The following is a 12,505-nucleotide window of genomic DNA, read 5'->3' on the forward strand; positions in this document are numbered from 1 at the left end:
ATTTAAAATTCAAAATATTTTTGTTTGACTATGTAGATTTGCAGGAGACCCTGGACTCATGGTTCCCTGACCATGGAGAAATCTGCCTTTTGGGTCTTCCCCAGAGCCATCCCCACATCCCTGCCACAGAAAGTAGACAACAAAGTGTAAATTTTGGCTCTGTCAGAGTTTTCAGGATAACTTTCCCAGAGAAATTCCTGGAAGTCACCTTAGTTAGGAAGATATTCAGTTATTTATTTCAGTTAAAATTTAGACTAAAATATCAAGTAACAAAACTCCGTGCAGCACAATTCTATTCTTTCAATTGACTCCTCTAACTCCTGTCCACCCTTTTAACTGAATGTCATAATTCCCACTTTTCTGAGGAAACCAGCATTGTCTTATATGACCAGAAATTTATATTTTTTCACCAAAGTAGTGAGAAGAAACATATTTTTACCTGGATATGTATGATGGATAATATCTTGACATTACTTCTTTAATGGAAAGGACTTTCAGGCTTGAATACTTTTCTTAATACTATATTTTATGGAGAATGTGATTCCTCCAATAGGCAGGAACCTGGACATGAGGGTTGTATAAGTAAAATGAAAGACATTCAGCTGCATTTAGCAGAGAAAGGGCTGCAAGGGGGCTGTTACCTGGCTTGTGGTTGTGCACATCTGTTGTCCTAGTTTGAGTTTCCATCATGGGCCAAGGTCAAGAGCTGCCTGGAATAGGAAGTAATCTTTAACATAGGCTTATTTAGAGAAAAATGCCAGTTTAGAATATAATTTTGGCTTACATTTAGAAGTGTGCTGTATTTCATAAGATCTTGAATGACTGACCTAGTGCATCTTTCTGCTGATGTTTAAACAACAGCCTGAGCAATATTTCAGTCTGTAAGACACTAAAGTTCAGGAATGAGTGCATTCCTCTGCTCCCAAGACACCTGTACTAAGTAGGTGACCTTTATCTTGAGGAGAAAGGATGGCTGGACCCCCAGAGTACCTCGCTGGTGTCAGCTTAGTCTCCAGGACCCCTAGCAGAAAACCATGCTGGTCTTGGTCACAGCAGCTTCAGCCCAGGCATGCTGAGCAGCACTTTTGATCCCTGGCAGCAGTGAAGGCACACACCCATTTTAGCTGCTCTCTCCCTCTCCTCTTGTTTGCCAAATAATCTGGAAGCAAATGAGTTGTGTTTGATACCAAAGGATTTTTCTACTCTGCTGGCACAAGTATGAGTTTCCTCATTTTACTTCTTTTCATCTCATCTCATCCTCTCTGAAGTTAGAAAGAAACTACAAAAAATTACTCGGAGCTAATACCAAATGCATTACAGATATAACATTTATGAATAAAATACTCATTTTGTAAAGCTTTTACTTTGTGAACCTTGATGATATAAGAACACATAACCTTTGGTGTCTCCTTTTTAACTATAGGAATTGGGTAGGATTGTGTGTTTGGGCTTGCATTGTCTTCCCAGAATGCCTTTGTGACTAAAAGTAATCTGTAGAGTGAGAGGAAAGTTCTGTAAGGAAAAAAATGAAATCAACAAAATCAACTTCAAACCTTTAGAAGTTCTCTTCTCAGCATGGTAGATGAATGTGTGCACTGACCCATGCAGCTGCTGCTTGAGAGTGTAACCTGCTGAGGTGAGAGTCTGTTCATGTTTTAAGGAAACACAATTTCTCATCATAGCTGTGTTGCTAAGGGATAGCTCATGTTTCTCCTCTTTCTTATTCTCTGTCAGATTTCAAAGACCAAGAGGAAAAAGTGTTGCATTGTGTCTCGGTATTGCTTGTTCATGGTGGAGAGTTAGGATTCGATTGCAAAAGCAAGAAAACCTTTAAATAACCTCTACAATATGTAGTTCAATTCTTCTCGTGAGATACCCCCTTCGCTCACTTCTTAGTGTCAGCGGTATTTTCTAGATTGCAGCCCTTCTCCTTACACCAGACTTGGTGATTTCACCTTAAAGGAAGGCAGCATATCACCATCTAAAGTAATGTTTTCTGCCTTGCACCTTAGTGCTCCACATAGTTCTCTTTTTTCCATATTGGTGGCATGACTGATACAATGGAAAAATAACCCTGAAAAAGATAATGCTTCATCTAAGAAGCCAACTAACTCATCTCTCTAGAAATCCAAACATGGATTGGCAAGAAAGAGAATTGTCCCCTTCAGTTTCAGCTCAGTGTTAAACTGGCTTAGAAGCAGCCTGGAACTGCACCTGCAAAAATGCTAAAAGTCTCAAAGAGCCGGTGCATGTAAATAAAAAAAATCTTATCTTTTATACACTTCATTAGCCTTATAAATAACCTGAGAAAATAAAAAACCAAAGTTGATATCCACTTGGATAAGCACATAAATAAAATATGTGAGCCCCAGATTTAAAAGGAGAGTAGTGGAGCTTTCCCACCCTGAGGAATGCAAACCAAGGTTGGCTTGTGGGGACCCTCTGGTCCTCCCCAAGATTATATAAACTGGGACATTTCTGATGGACTAAGATGAAGAAAAGTAGCATTAAAATCATGTGCTGTGTAAAAGGAGTTTTATTCTCCATCTGACGTGTTTAAGATCCAATATTAATAATTTAGCTGAGTTTTAGTAGCCTTTTCTGCTGTAGCCCACTAATGACAAGCTTGTTTTCTAATGTTTAACGCCTGCTGTGCAAGTGGTACTTTTAACAAAATACATTTGCTGCAGGCTCTTTGACATGGCTTCACACTGAGATAAACACAATTAGCATGAGCTATTTAAAATGCTTTTCTCTTGTGCTTGTTTATAATAGGTCTTTTAAAATCTATTTTTATTATTAATTTTAAGGAATGTGTAACAGATTTGATAGCACAGTGAGGGTGTGTTATTCAAGTGTTTTACTCCTGAGATACTCCTGGGTCATCTTCTGTTTTTAATAGCATATTCATGTACAAAGACTCAAGAAATGACCAGATTGGCCCCTTTTTTGATACACTGTACCATGGGATGTCTTGTAGCAGACCATGGAGGATAATCCAAAGGAGTGCAGGCAGGCTAGATTACATAGCATAAAAATTTCATTAGAAAGTATTTCCTGTGAACCCTCTTTTGTATAAGAAGTCTTATCTTTTCTGTATGTCACATCAAAATGTCTTTTAGCAAAAATAGTCTTGCAAAGAATGTCTGCTGAGGCGGGCTGTACTGAATATTCATAACATCTGAGTGTGTGCTGAGACATTATAGAATAAATATTTTTTTTGTTAAACTAGTTTGGAACATTATTGTTAATCTTCTTTGCATCCTTTCAGGCAGCCCATGCAAAAAAAATTTTGAATTAAAATAGAAAAGAAAGAAATGCTGTCCTCAGTGAGAGCCCACGTACTCCAGGTCTCATTAAAATCAGTGGAAATCTTCTATTGACTTTACTGAGAGTGGATCCACTTGGCATGGGCTTTGGAGGGGTAAAGGGAGGAAAAGACATGCCTCAAAAAAAGACAAAAGACTGTTGTAAGGTACATTTTGAGCTCTTCTTTCCAGGCTGCCACTTCTGCTGACTGATTGAAACATCTCTACCCACTCCCCTGGCTTTTTGTGGGGTTTAGTCTGACAGCAGAGCCCTCATGGCCCCATCAGAAAGGAGACTGTTCCTTGCATGTTCCTCAATCTGTGCACCTGGACAGATGACAACAATGATTGCTTTTTAATGGTTGGATTTGAAAGAGGCAGTGAGCTGATTTGATAATAGCCAGGTCTTCATCTTAATAAATGAGCATAAATTGAAGCCCTCTGCTTTAGCAATTGAAGTGCAGTAAATATTTTAGATTTGCTTATCACAGCCTTTCTGCCCAATGGCTGCTGCAGCTGTTTGTGGGCAGTGCTGATGAAGATCTGTTCCTGGATGTGGGTAAAATGCTCATTCTGACAAATCACCCATGTGCTGGCTGACTGTAGGGGCTGAGCACTGCACTTGGGAGCACATGTCTGAGCATCGGCCCTGATCCTGACACTGAGCCCCTGGAGACAGAGGGGCTTGTTCCATCCTTGAGAGCGGAACACTGTGCTCATTTGGCAGCTGGTGCAGCATGGCAGGAGGGCTGGCAGGACCTGGGAGGCTGCAAGCTGGAGAGCTTTTAGAAAAAAGCCCTGCAAACTGTTGGGGCTGCTGTGATAGTTAAAACTTAAAAGGGTTTACTGAGATCACATCCACAGCCACCACAGCTTACTGGCTGCTTCAGGACCAGTGGCAGCATCCCAAATTATGCTTCCCTAAGCAGGCTTTCAGAACACTATGGATTTCCCCATAAATCAGACTAGGCCATACTTAATACCCACAAGGCATGACAAATGATGGATAGATGGCTTAGCTTTGCTTTGAATGTTATTTCCTATGTCCTTTGCTGTAACTGAATTTGTTGGCATCAGATTTGGACTATCCCAGTAGGATCTCTGGCTCAGGAATAGGGGAGAAAACAGTATTCTGGGGGGTATGTAAACCTCTGAGTATGACTGGAGTGCAAAAAAGGGCCAAAGGAAAGAATATCCCACTTAGTGCATGGACATGAAAAGAAGGAAGTCAATTTGGTTTGAAACATTTTGTTTCATTTGTCACACAGCAGTTTTTCACCAGGACTCCGTGCAGTGCCTTACTCTGGGTCATGACTGCTGAGTCCTCAGTGCTGTGAAAATACCTCCATCTAAATCCCCTGCTTTGAACCCTGAAATTATTTTGATGCATGCCTGCTTCTATCTCTGCTTTCATCTAGCTTTTTGAAAGTGACAAATAGATGGCTGAAACATCTCAACTACTGAATAATGCCATTACTTGGTTAATTTTAGTGACTTGATTTTGGAGAATCTATGATAGAATATAACACCCAGATATATTTGCCCAGTAACTTTAAGCAGCTACTGGTTAATTTTGCTCTCTTTAATATGTTGCTGTGATGACATTAGTGAAAATGTATCTTTTGTCCAGATGCTGAGTCTTGTATGGAGAACATTGAGATTTCAGAAGAAAGGTGCTTTAAAAAAAAAAATGTTGGTATAACAAACCCAAGAATTTGGGGGAAAAAATAAAGCATGTTTTGGAGTGTTATATAACAATCAGAACAGGTTTCTTTAAGAGATCCAGTTTTGCTCTAGTCAGGCTACTGAAATCCTACTTTCATTTGAACTCACATGTCTGGGATGTCTGTAACATTTAAATATTTATAGCTTTGAAGGTTCACCAGGTCTGTAATAAGCACGGGGAAAATAAATACATTATGCAAAGAGTGATTAGTTTTATCACATAGTCTTCCATGGGGCAGCTGTTTATTTTCAGCGTTCATTTTCTTGGATCAGTCAGGTAGACAGCTGTTCTTTTAGGGCATTTTTGTTAATTTAAGTAACTTCTTTGAATTGCAAATCTACAACCATATTCACTTCTAAAAATTCAGCCTCCAGCTCATAATTATATCATCAAAAAAAATCTTTAGATCACTAATTCAAAAATATCTACTTGTCAGAGATATTTCAAACAAATGCAAAGCATATACACGCTAAATCATCTGATGCATCAACGTCTATATGAAACCGAATATAAAATGTCCAGGTCTGCTGAATTTCTGAAATAAAAAAATACAATGTACATTCTGTACATTCCCATAATGCCACAGAAGCTTGAAATACTGTTGTCTCAAATATGTGACTTCATAAATGCTTGTTAACATCAATAGGCTGTTGCAATGATAGAAATATGATAAGTGATCAGCCTGTAATTAATCTTTTTATTTTTTAAATTGCCTTGGATTTTTGCCCAAGCTCAGAGGACTTGAGGAGAGTTATAGGACAGAGAAAGGAAAGGAGTTCTGCAGAATGGACTGGCACTTACTGCACTGTACAGGGACAGAGCTTTTTGTGCATTGGAGCTGTCAGGAACAACTGCAGTGGAGAAGAACTTGCCAGTGAAGTCACCCATGGAACCCTCAGACTTAGAATAAACTTCTGGAGTCAGTGCACGACTATTCAGATACTCATTTTGTATTCACGCTATCAGGCTTGTGCTATAAATATTTGTGTCCCTTTCAATTCATGTGCAAACATACCTCTCAGCTACCATAGTTTTATGAGGGCATTATTGGAATGTTGCATTAAAATTAATTCTTTGTATTGCAAAATGCTCAGCTACAGAAAATATAACATTATGGCTCCAGTAGATCAATCATACTTGGTGGTGTAGGCACTTATGCTGAAATTGCCATCAGAAATTTATTGACTGACATATTTTGACCATTCTGGACCAAACTGTAGTCTGCTTAAGCTGCAAGTGCAAAATAATTTTTATTTCACTGTGAGCCAGAATTTGTTCCATTGTGAATTGGTTACTGACCTGGTTTGTTCTGAAACAGCCTCACTTGGAGTTCCCAGCTCAGCCTGTTCTGGCAGGCACAGTTTGGGGTGGGGATAAGGGGCTTAGAAGGGCAAATTTCTTGGTGTAATTACACCCATAGCAGATGGAACCTGAGCAGGAGAGAAGCCAGACATGGGCAGTGATGACAAGTTTATATTCTGTGAGCTTCTGGTAACACCCAAAGTGCCCCTCAGCAGCACTTTGAATCCAAGCAGGGAATGGGGCTTTGTTCACTCATTTTACAGCGTGTTTTCCTCATTCAGAGCTGTTACTGGTATATAAAGGAAGATCATCTCCACTGAAATTTTGTAAGTTGGCAAGAAGAGCAGTTAGTTAGGTCTAAATCAAACAAATAAAAGTTTTGATGGTAAAAATAGAGAAGGAATAAGCTTTTAAGAGATTTGGCAAATGTAATTTCACCTCTTACGTAATTAATTAGCTTTGTGTATTTATTTGTTAGGACTGGAAGCTTTTGACCAAGTACACAAACATTCACTTGAATACTTATCATACATGTCTAGCAATACCAGTTGTTTTAATTTGGAAATACTTGACAGAGTATATCAGAGCAAGTGAAGATGTTATTATGATGTAAGTACAAATGGTGTTACACCAAATCAGTAGATTGTTGTACCCACAGTTAATTGTAAGATTGTGTCTACTATATCTAGGTAATTAATATGCTAATTAGTTAGTTTAAAGATAAAAGGGGTATTAAAAGAATGCAATAAAGAGCTTGTATTTTTGTCTTTTACTGTGCAAACACAGCTCCCTGCAATAACTTAATGAAGGAATTTCAAAGGAACAAAACTAACAACAAACGAATTAGAAGCTTAACTAAGTAATTACATGCTATTGCTGAGACCTTTTGGATAGGGACTGGCATAAATATGTGTTTAGATTGTCATAGCAGCAAATAACAGAGAGAGTGGGAATACTAAGAAAATCTGTTCATTTGTTGGAAATTTATTTTTCTGAAGCAGCCTAAGAAAAATTTGAATGAAATGGTTTTTATTGAAATAAATTGATTTTTGATAGTACAAAGATTGAAAATATATCTAAGGTAGAAGGATGCAAGCTCTTTGAGGGAAGAGAGCACAAATAGAAAGTGCTACTCTTTTTTTCTTTCAGCCAGCCTTTAATATATTGGTAGAAAAGGGATTGGTGTTGAAGAACCACAACCTGTATTTGTTCAGCACTCTGAATTTGGAATCTGTTCCAAGGGCCAGGTTTTGGTCTGGCCTGAAAGATTAATATAAAATCTTAGGTGTGGCATTACAAAAGGAAAGATCCTTAAGCACAATGAAAATGTGCCTTCAACTGAGTCTCAATACACATTATGGCCCAAAATATTGATGTAGAAAATTTCAGAACAAATTAAGGCAGGTGTTTCCAGAGACAAAGTGTAAGAAATCAAGAATTTTTGCGTTGGAAAAATGCTTTCAGAGCTTTCACTGCTTTATTAGTGTTAAATTTCTTATCTCCAAACACTTCTCAGCTGGAGGAAGCCCATGTTTGAAGCCTTCTCTTCTGTCAGGAACCCACACAGATTGAAACTTGGCAAAATCATGACACTCTCCACAACAGAAAATGCAACTTAAACTACTTTGTACAGCCTCATCTGACATCCACACTTGATAAACCCCTATCTATTAATCAGTTTAGTTTGTTATTAATGGGCTTATTATTAATGAAAAATGCTGTTATAACTAATTTCAAAAGATACAAACATACAAAAAGAAGCATGCAACAAATCTTCTGTTTTCTTTTGTATTTTTATAAACAATTCAACAGTAACAACAAAAACAGCAAACTAGCAGCTGCTAAATGAAAGCCACAAAAAAACCTTACATTAAAAAACCAGTAAATATTACTCTGACAATAAATAGTATCAGTTTTGGAACTTGTTATATGAAGAGATTGCTTTTTAAATATTAAGATAAAGCATCTTGCATTTTGATTCAAATTTAAGCTCTATGACAATTAATATTGAAGAGAGGCAAAGGTGATCTATTCATGGCATCTCAATATTGATAACTGAGCTGCATTTGCAAGAACAGGGAGCACTGAAATAATCTGAACATCACACCTCTCCTCCAAATGAAAGGGTGTCTCCTCCTGGCTTTCAGCAATTGAGAGCAGGGATGTGTCTCTAAAAGGTGGAATTTTTTCAAAAGTGTTGGAATGATTTAGAATCCCACTGGGACTCTGTGTCTAAAAGCTGCACAATTCTATCCTCTGAATATTTAACTGCTGAAGTAAACATCTGAACTTTGTTAACTTCAAGTGGATTAGGACATCACACCACTAAACAGATTCTAACACACGGTTTAAATGCAGTTTTCTGATTTGATTGGTCTTTTAGTTTGTTAATTATAGTAAGAAAATGCATGAGATGCAATATATTTTTAGTCTTTTTTGCTAAGGAATGGAGGTTTATGCCTCACATCTATCTGGGTTTTTTCCCTGGTAACTTTGAACCTATTTTGAAACACATTTCATGAAGAGAGAGAGCTCAGAAAGGCAGTGAGTTCCCACAAGATGCCAATCCTGAAAGCAGTTTAGTTATCAGCCCTCAAGGGCTGGGTGGGGAGCCCCTGAGAGCAGCCCTGTGTGTTTGCAGGGAGGCTGCAGCGTGTGTGTGCTCTGTCCTAAACACCAGCAGAGAAATGACATCAGCATTCACACTTGGAAAGTTTAGCTGGGAATTAAAAATTAAGCTCTGAACCAGACTTCATCAGTTTTCTGTTCAAGATATTTCGTGTTTCAAATGCTGAGGTTTCGTGCTGGGTCAATCTCATTACTTTTTAAAAAGAAATTGTTGAAGATAGCTTAGGGTGAGATGAGAGCTCATGTAAATTGTGTGTGTGTATACACACTCACACACACATATATATGTATTATAATGTGAGCTGCAGCTGGCTTTATATCTCTGTACACAGTTAACTGTAGAACTGTCAAAAAGGAAATAAAGGGAATTCACAGAAGTGGAACAGACTCTGAAGCTTAGGAAAGACTATGGTTAATGAAATACATCCACTTAAAAGGCAGAGCTACATAAAATGTAAAAGAGTCCAGGTTATGAATCTCAGTAGCTTTGAACAAGCTCAGACCATTGCTACAGAGCCAAGTTATTATGGCCCAGATGTGGCATTGGATAGGAAACAGCCTGGAGGAGGAGATTTCTTCTTTAATAAGGACTCATTTTCTGTGTGGGGTTTATATGGATTTATATATACATAAATATGTATATAGTAGTTTTCTTTATCATTCAATGTTATCAATTTAAAATGAATGCATTTCCAAACTTTGGCCTAATTATTACAAAAAATGAAACTCTAGTTAAACTTTGTGTCATTTTTATGTCACCCATAGGATCTTTCTGGTTTGGGGTTTGTATCTAAATCACTGGGTTTTACAATGCATCTTCTGTATGATTTCAGTTATAGTTGTGAATGACTGGCATGTCTTAAGTGAAAGATCTCTTGTCCCCAGTGGTTGTTTAAGTCAGAGCTGTCGTCTTTGAGTTATTTTACTTCATGAGCTTTTAATCATACCCCAAGGACATGTCAAGCTCTTTCATGCTCTTTCTTTCTCAAGTATATTCTTTCACAAACACAGGCTGTGGAGGAGATGCTGTCATTTCTTCTCTTGTTCCACTCCAAGCATGTATTCATCATGGTAGGGCAACCTTAAAAAAATCAAATATCAGTAAATTGCAATTTGGTGAGGTGTGGCACAATTTCCAAGGTTTAAAATTCTGGTGGTTGTAACACAACAGCTAAAGCAGTACAGAATGTGGTTGCAGTCAATCAGTGCAGTCACTCTCTAAACAAATACTCAGTTTGTTAATTAGATGGGTTCAGCTGCCCTCAAAATTATCTTTGTGACATTTCTGTGAATGTGAATTAATTTGAAGACATTGTGAGGTTTGTTCACCACATTATTGAATTTTCTATGCCTGAAGCATCAATAAGTATATTTATAGTAAAGCTATTGAACAATTTTGTCATTTGTTTTTTTTTTCAATTATTGTTCTCATGGATCCCAACTGGGACATTTCTTTATCTCATATACAGCACAGCATCTGAATGTCCCAAGGGTTCACATATTTTCAGAGGGGACCTAACAGCTGATTTGTGCTGCCTTTACTGCTCAGAATGGGATATTGTCCTGTTTCTGGCAGGTTTTGCTACAAAAGTGTAATGATGTCTATTGTGATTGCTGTTATTTTTGTATTTGTTATTTTATAGCTTCATAGGTAAGTAAATATTAGGTGGGGACTCAGTGTCTGAGTGTCATTTAGAGCTCCAGGCTCTAAAATTGCCTCCTGTGAAACTTCAGTAATATCTTTGAATGGCTATGTATTAAATGACTAACTCAAATGTTTCTTTGTGCTAAAGGGAGCAGTGCTGCCTGGAGAGCTTGCAGTTTGCAAGACATTTTTGAAATGAACACCAGGAAGCACAGTAGTTGTATTTAAAATTATTTATTGATGGAGAAGTAAGTGAAAGTGTGATATTTAGACCAGGAATTGTTTTCAGGTAGAAATAGCCTGTTTTCTCCTCAAGCTCATTTCTGAATTTCAGGAGAAAAGGCAGTCATAAACCCCTAAAAATATCTGAGGCTGAATTACCAGTGCTGAGCATTGCTGCTTTCTCTCTGTGGTACACTAGAAATCCACAGGTATGTCCTTAGCTGAATGTGAGGACTTCAGCTTTGTAGCTGACAGGGTAGCCTGCTTCTGCTTTGGCTTCCAGCTCGAAGTTAAAATTCCCAGTGCTCCTGCCAGCCTTTCTTTAGGTGCCTTTGCACTTAATTGTCACAGATATCTTTTATGAAATATCCTTTCCTTAGGATTTTTCCTCCTGAGAAGCTGAGAGACCTCAGGAACAAAATGTAAACAATGATTATCTGCTGCTGTGGAATGCAACAGGTGCATCTGTGATTGGTCTCATGTGGTTGTTTCTAATTAATGGCCAATCACAGTCAGCTGGCTTGGACTCTGTCTGAGACAGAAGCTTTTGTTATAATTCTTTCTTTATTTTTCTATTCTGAGCTAGCCTCGTGATTAAATCCTTTCTTCTATTCTTTTAGTATAGTTTTAATATAATATGTACCATAAAATAATAAATCAAGCCTTCTGAAACATGGAGTCGGATCCTCGTCTCTTCCCTCATGCTCAGACCCCTGTGAACACGGTCACACTTAATGAAGTGGCACCATCTGGGGCCGAGGCCAGGTGGGCACAGCTGGGCACCAGAAAGGTCCTGCTGAGCCAGGAGCTGCTGGGAGCAGTGGGTGCAGGGTGCGGGCGCTGAGTGCCCGGGGCAGGCGTGCCTGGGTGGGTGGGTGGGTGCCAGCCCTGCCCCAGCAGCTGCTCTGGCTCTGGCTCAGCCTCCCTGCGCGTCTGCGCTGCGATCTGGGCTTCTGGGAGAGCGTCATGGGGCAGGTGGGAACGTGCACAGAGATCTCATCCTGTCACTGCAGCTTTTGTTGACACAGTCTCTGCCATGCAAGGAATCTGCCTCTGCTTTCCCTCTGCAGCAGCTTTGCAAGCAGACTGTCACATATTCCTTGTTGTGCCTTGAGCTAATCAGTTCTGGAAAGGAAATGATGTACAAGATAATCTGAGCATGGAACATTTATATTATCATCATCTTGACCATAGATTACCTCTCCATTCTGAAAAATGCTTCTGATGTGATGCTTGGAGAGACATTTCAGTAAATTTATTCTCCAGAAAATTAATGAAAAATATTGCTGTCATAGTCATAGACATCTTTAGTCTTTAAAGACCACATAGCATCTTGGAGTACTCAATCAACAAACAATAAAAAATAAATTCAATATCCATACAAGCTATCATCATGCGAGGAGATTTTGCATTATGGTCTTACAGCAGTTTGAAATGCCACTTTCTGTACAGGCTTTAGATATATTTGCCACATTAAATAATAACTATGTATGTAATTGAACACACTTAATGATAACTCCTTGTCTACTACAGAATGTTTACTGAATTCTAGTGGCCTAGTGTGACTGAGGTCATGGTACATAAATCTGATTGTATTCCCAAATTAAACTTATATATACTTGTTGTGCAATAACAGCAAAGTAGGAAAATGAAACAAGCCTCCTCCCCAGTGTA

At 38.5% G+C, this 12,505-nt stretch overlaps 1 protein-coding gene across 2 annotated transcripts in view; it reads left to right on the forward strand.

Annotated features, from left to right (window-relative positions):
• Positions 1-12,505, forward strand: part of TENM1 (teneurin transmembrane protein 1) — a 770,124-nt gene that overhangs the window by 292,265 nt on the left and 465,354 nt on the right. The window lies entirely within an intron of this gene.

This window comes from Zonotrichia albicollis, chromosome 14 (assembly GCF_047830755.1).
Source record: "Zonotrichia albicollis isolate bZonAlb1 chromosome 14, bZonAlb1.hap1, whole genome shotgun sequence".
Lineage (NCBI taxonomy): Eukaryota > Metazoa > Chordata > Aves > Passeriformes > Passerellidae > Zonotrichia > Zonotrichia albicollis.